The sequence below is a fragment of the Colletes latitarsis genome, unplaced genomic scaffold (genome assembly GCF_051014445.1).
Source record: "Colletes latitarsis isolate SP2378_abdomen unplaced genomic scaffold, iyColLati1 scaffold0002, whole genome shotgun sequence".
In the NCBI taxonomy this organism is placed as follows: domain Eukaryota; kingdom Metazoa; phylum Arthropoda; class Insecta; order Hymenoptera; family Colletidae; genus Colletes; species Colletes latitarsis.
This window is the reverse complement of record NW_027488365.1, coordinates 31,850,128-31,857,246: the sequence shown is the minus strand read 5'-3', so window position 1 is coordinate 31,857,246 and position 7,119 is coordinate 31,850,128.

The following is a 7,119-nucleotide window of genomic DNA, read 5'->3' as shown; positions in this document are numbered from 1 at the left end:
GGCTCATACTTTCGCATTTTTCGCATACTTGCTGGCCAGATCCTGGCCTTTTTCTGGTTTGGATCACGTAGTAATGTGAGACCACACTAAAACAGTCAATAGAAGCAGGTTCCGATTAGTATTTTAGAGGATAACGCTGGTTATGTCTGGGTCAGTTCTGGTATTTGCAAACATCTGGCACATACTTTCGGGTTTTTCGCATACTTGTTGGCCAGATCCTGGGTTTTTTCTGGTTTGGATCCCGTAGTGATGTGGTTCCACACCGAAACAGTCAATTAAACCTAGTTGCGATTAATATTTTAGAGGATATCGCCGGTTATGTCTGGGTTAGTTCTGGTATTTGCAATCATCTGGCTCATACTTTCGCGTTTTTCGCATACTTTTTGGCCAGATCCTGCGTTTTTCTGGTTTGTATCCCGTAGTAACGTGGTTCCACACCGAAACAGTCAATTTTACCTGGTTGCGATTAATATTTTAGAGGATATCGCCGGTTATGTCTGGGTTAGTTCTGGTATTTGCAATCATCTGGCTCATACTTTCGCGTTTTTCGCATACTTGTTGGCCATTTTCTGGTTTGGATCACGTAGTAACGCGGTACCACACCGAAGCAGACAATTAAACCTGTTTGCGATTAATATTTTAGGGGCTATCGCCGGTTATGTCTCGGTTAGGTCTGGGTATTGCCGTCATCTGGCTCAAACTTTCGCGTTTTTCGCATACTTGTTGGCCAGATCCTGGGTTTTTTCTGGTTTGGATCCCGTAGTAATGTGGTTCCACACCGAAACGGTCAATTAAACCTGGTTGCGATTAATATATTAGAGGATAACGCCGTTGATGTCTCGGTTAGGTCTGGGAATTGCCCTCATCTGGCTCATGCTTTCGCAATTTTCGCATACTTGTTGGCCAGATCCTGGCCTTTTTCTGGCTTGGATCACGTAGTAATGTGGTACCACACTGAAACAGTCAATAGAAGCTGGTTCCGATTAGTATTTTAGAGGATAACGCTGGTTATGTCTGGGTGAGTTCTGGTATTTGCAATCATCTGGCTCATACTTTCGCAATTTTCACAACCTTGTTGGCCAGATCTTTTTTGTGGTTTGGAACCCGTCGTAATGTGGTTCCACACCGAAACAGTCATTTAAACCTGGTTGCGATTACTATTTTGTAGGATAACGCCGCTTATGTCTGTGTTAGGTCTGGTATTTGCCCTCACCTGGCTCGTACTTTCGCATTTCTCGCACACTTGTTTGCCAGATCCTGGCCTTTTTCTGGTTTGGACCACGTAGTAATGTGGTACCACACTGAAACAGTCAATTAAACCTGGGTCCGATTAATATTTTAGAGGAAAACGCCGGTTATGTCTGGGTTATGTCTGGTATTTGCCCTCATCTGGCTCGTGCTTTCGCAATTTTCGCATACTTGTTGGCCAGATCCTGGCCTTTTTCTGGCTTGGATCACGTAGTAATGTGGTACCACACTGAAACAGTCAATAGAAGCTGGTTCCGATTAGTATTTTAGAGGATAACGCTGGTTATGTCTGGGTGAGTTCTGGTATTTGCAATCATCTGGCTCATACTTTCGCAATTTTCACATAATTGTTGGAAAGATCTTGGGTTTTTTGTGGTCTGGATCCCGTCGTAATGTGGTTTCACACCGAAACAGTCATTTAAACCTGGTTGCGATTACTATTTTGTAGGATAACGCCGCTTATGTCTGTGTTAGGTCTGGTATTTGCCCTCACCTGGCTCGTCCTTTCGCATTTCTCGCACACTTGTTTGCCAGATCCTGGCCTTTTTCTGGTTTGGACCACGTAGTAATGTGGTACCACACGGAAGCAGACAATTAAACCTGTTTGCGATTAATATTTTAGGGGCTATCGCCGGTTATGTCTCGGTTAGGTCTGGGTATTGCCCTCATCTGTCTCGTACTTTCGCGTTTTTCGCATACTTGTTGGCCAGATCCTGGGTTTTTTCTGGTTTCGATCCCGTAGTAATGTGGTTCCACACCGAAACAGACAATTTTACCTAGTTGCGATTAATATTTTAGAGGATATCGCCGGTTATGCCTGTGTTAGTTCTGGTATTTGCCATTTTCTGGCTCATACTTTCGCGTTTTTCGCATACTTGTTGGCCAGATCCTGGGTTTTTTCAGGTTTGGATCCCGTAGTAATGTGGTTCCACACCGAAACGGTCAATTAAACCTGGTTGCGATTAGTATTTTAGAGGATAACGCCGGTGATGTCTGGGTTAGATCCGGTATTTGCCCTCATCTGGCTCGTACTATCGCATTTTTCGCATACTTGTTGGCCAGATCCTAGGTTTTTTCAGGTTTGGATCGCGTAGTAATGTGGTACCACACTGAAACAGTCAATAAAAGCTGGTTCCGAATAGTATTTTAGAGGATAACGCTGGTTATGCCTGTGTTAGTTCTGGTATTTGTCCTCATCTGGCTCATACTTTCGCGTTTCTCGCACACTTGTTTGCCAGATCCTGGGTTTTTTCAGGGTTGGAACACGTAGTAATGTGGTATCACACTGAAACAGTCAATTAAACCTGGGTTCGATTAATGTTTTAGAGGATAACGCCGGTTATGTCTCGGTTATGTCTGGTATTTGCCCTCATCTGGCTCGTGCTTTCGCATTTTTCGCATACTTGTTGGCTAGATCCTAGCCTTTTTCTGGTTTGGATCACGTAGCAACGCGGTACCACACCGAAGCAGGCAATTAAACCTGGTTGCGATTAGTATTTTAGAGGATAACGCCGGTGATGTCTGGGTTAGGTCCGGTATTTGCCCTCATCTGGCTCGTACTATCGCATTTTTCGCATACTTGTTGGCCGTATCCTGGCCTTTTTCTGGTGTGAATCACTTAGTAACGCAGTACCACACCGAAACCGTCAATTAAACCTGGTTGCGAATACTGTTTTGGAGGATAACGCCGCTTATGTCTGGGTTAGGTCTGGTATTTGCCCTCATCTGGCTCGTACTTTCGCATTTCTCGCACACCTGTTGGCCAGATCCTGGCCTTTTTCTGGCTTGGACCACGTAGTAATGTGGTACCACACTGAAACAGTCAATTAAACCTGGGTTCGATTAATGTTTTAGAGGATAACGCCGGTTATGTCTCGGTTATGTCTGGTATTTGCCCTCATCTGGCTCGTGCTTTCGCATTTTTCGCATACTTGTTGGCTAGATCCTAGCCTTTTTCTGGTTTGGATCACGTAGTAACGCGGTACCACACCGACGCAGTCAATTAAACCTGTTTGCGATTAATATTTTGGGGGCTATCGCCGGTTATGTCTCGGTTAGGTCTGGGAATTGCCCTCATCTGGCTCATACTTTCGCATTTTTCGCATACTTGTTGGACAGATTCTGGCCTTTTTCTGGTTTGGATCACGTAGCAATGTGGGACCACACTGAAACAGTCAATAGAACCTGATTCCGACTAGTATTTTAGAGGAAAACGCTGGTTATGTCTGGGTCAGTTCTGGTATTTGCAATCATCTGGCACATACTTTCGCGTTTTTCGTATACGTGTTGGCCAGATCCTGGGTTTTTTCAGGTTTGGATTCCGTAGTATTGTGGTTCCACACCGAAACAGTCAATTAAACCTGGCTGCGATTAATATCTTAGAGGATAACGCCGCTTATGTCTCTGTTCGGTCTGGTATTTGCCCTCATCTGGCTCGTACTTTCGCATTTTTCGCATACTTGTTGGACAGATCTTGGGTTTTTTGTGGATTGGATACCGTCGTAATGTGGTTCCACACCGAAACAGACAATTAAACCTGGTTGCGATTAATATTTTAGAGGATCACGCCGTTTATGTCTAGGTTAGGTCTGGTATTTGCCCACATCTGGCTCGTACTTTCGCGTTTTTCGCATACTTCTTGGCCAGATCCTGCGTTTTATCTGGTTTGGATCACGTAGTAACGCGGTACCACACCGATGCAGTCAATTAAACCTGTTTGCGATTAATATTTTAGAGGCTATCGCAGGTTATGTCTCGGTTAGGTCTGGGAATTGCCCTCATCTGGCTCATACTTTCGCATTTTTCGCATACTTGCTGGCCAGATCCTGGCCTTTTTCTGGTTTGGATCACGTAGTAATGTGAGACCACACTAAAACAGTCAATAGAAGCAGGTTCCGATTAGTATTTTAGAGGATAACGCTGGTTATGTCTGGGTCAGTTCTGGTATTTGCAAACATCTGGCACACACTTTCGCGTTTTTCGCATACTTCTTGGCCAGATCCTGGGTTTTTTCTGGTTTGGATTCCGTAGTGATGTGGTTCCACACCGAAACTGTCAATTAAACCAAGTTGCGATTTATATTTTAGAGGATAACGCCGGTTATGTCTCGGGTAGGTCTGGGATTTGTCCACATCTGGCTCGTACTTTCGCATTTTTCGCATTCTGGTTGGCCGTATCCTGGCCTTTTTCTGGTGTGGATCACATAGTAACGCAGTACCACACCGAAACCGTCAATTAAACCTGGTTGCGAATACTGTTTTGGAGGATAACGCCGCTTATGTCTGGGTTAGGTCTGGTATTTGCCCTCATCTGGCTCGTACTTTCGCATTTCTCGCACACTTGTTGGCCAGATCCTGGCCTTTTTCTGGCTTGGACCACGTAGTAATGTGGTACCACACTGAAACAGTCAATTAAACCTGGGTTCGATTAATGTTTTAGAGGATAACGCCGGTTATGTCTCGGTTATGTCTGGTATTTGCCCTCATCTGGCTCGTGCTTTCGCATTTTTCGCATACTTGTTGGCTAGATCCTAGCCTTTTTCTGGTTTGGATCACGTAGTAACGCGGTACCACACCGAAGCAGTCAATTAAACCTGTTTGCGATTAATATTTTAGGGGCTATCGCCGGTTATGTCTCGGTTAGGTCTGGGAATTGCCCTCATCTGGCTCATACTTTCGCATTTTTCGCATACTTGTTGGACAGATTCTGGCCTTTTTCTGGTTTGGATCACGTAGCAATGTGGGACCACACTGAAACAGTCAATAGAACCTGGTTCCGACTAGTATTTTAGAGGAAAACGCTGGTTATGTCTGGGTCAGTTCTGGTATTTGCAATCATCTGGCACATACTTTCGCGTTTTTCGTATACGTGTTGGCCAGATCCTGGGTTTTTTCAGGTTTGGATTCCGTAGTATTGTGGTTCCACACCGAAACAGTCAATTAAACCTGGTTGCGATTAATATTTTAGAGGATTACGCCGTTTATGTCTAGGTTAGGTCTGGTATTTGCCCACATCTGGCTCGTACTTTCGCGTTTTTCGCATACTTCTTGGCCAGATCCTGCGTTTTATCTGGTTTGGATCACGTAGTAACGCGGTACCACACCGATGCAGTCAATTAAACCTGTTTGCGATTAATATTTTAGAGGCTATCGCAGGTTATGTCTCGGTTAGGTCTGGGAATTGCCCTCATCTGGCTCATACTTTCGCATTTTTCGCATACTTGCTGGCCAGATCCTGGCCTTTTTCTGGTTTGGATCACGTAGTAATGTGAGACCACACTAAAACAGTCAATAGAAGCAGGTTCCGATTAGTATTTTAGAGGATAACGCTGGTTATGTCTGGGTCAGTTCTGGTATTTGCAAACATCTGGCACATACTTTCGGGTTTTTCGCATACTTGTTGGCCAGATCCTGGGTTTTTTCTGGTTTGGATCCCGTAGTGATGTGGTTCCACACCGAAACAGTTAATTAAACCTAGTTGCGATTAATATTTTAGAGGATATCGCCGGTTATGTCTGGGTTAGTTCTGGTATTTGCAATCATCTGGCTCATACTTTCGCGTTTTTCGCATACTTTTTGGCCAGATCCTGCGTTTTTCTGGTTTGTATCCCGTAGTAACGTGGTTCCACACCGAAACAGTCAATTTTACCTGGTTGCGATTAATATTTTAGAGGATATCGCCGGTTATGTCTGGGTTAGTTCTGGTATTTGCAATCATCTGGCTCATACTTTCGCGTTTTTCGCATACTTGTTGGCCATTTTCTGGTTTGGATCACGTAGTAACGCGGTACCACACCGAAGCAGACAATTAAACCTGTTTGCGATTAATATTTTAGGGGCTATCGCCGGTTATGTCTCGGTTAGGTCTGGGTATTGCCGTCATCTGGCTCAAACTTTCGCGTTTTTCGCATACTTGTTGGCCAGATCCTGGGTTTTTTCTGGTTTGGATCCCGTAGTAATGTGGTTCCACACCGAAACGGTCAATTAAACCTGGTTGCGATTAATATATTAGAGGATAACGCCGTTGATGTCTCGGTTAGGTCTGGGAATTGCCCTCATCTGGCTCATACTTTCGCAATTTTCGCATACTTGTTGGCCAGATCCTGGCCTTTTTCTGGCTTGGATCACGTAGTAATGTGGTACCACACTGAAACAGTCAATAGAAGCTGGTTCCGATTAGTATTTTAGAGGATAACGCTGGTTATGTCTGGGTGAGTTCTGGTATTTGCAATCATCTGGCTCATACTTTCGCAATTTTCACAACCTTGTTGGCCAGATCTTTTTTGTGGTTTGGAACCCGTCGTAATGTGGTTCCACACCGAAACAGTCATTTAAACCTGGTTGCGATTACTATTTTGTAGGATAACGCCGCTTATGTCTGTGTTAGGTCTGGTATTTGCCCTCACCTGGCTCGTCCTTTCGCATTTCTCGCACACTTGTTTGCCAGATCCTGGGTTTTTTCAGGGTTGGAACACGTAGTAATGTGGTATCACACTGAAACAGTCAATTAAACCTGTTTGCGATTAATATTTTAGTGGCTATCGCAGGTTATGTCTAGGTTAGTTCTGGTATTTGCAATCATCTGGCTCATACTTTCGCGTTTTTCGCATACTTGTTGGCCAGATCCTGGGTTTTTTCAGGGTTGGATCCCGTAGTAATGTGGTTCCACACCGAAACGGTCAATTAAACCTGGTTCCGATTAGTATTTTAGAGGATAACGCTGGTTATGTCTGGGTCAGTTCTGGTATTTGCAAACATCTGGCACATACTTTCGCGTTTTTCGCATACTTCTTGGCCAGATCCTGGGTTTTTTCTGGTCTGGATCCCGTCGTAATGTGGTTTCACACCGAAACAGTCATTTAAACCTGGTTGC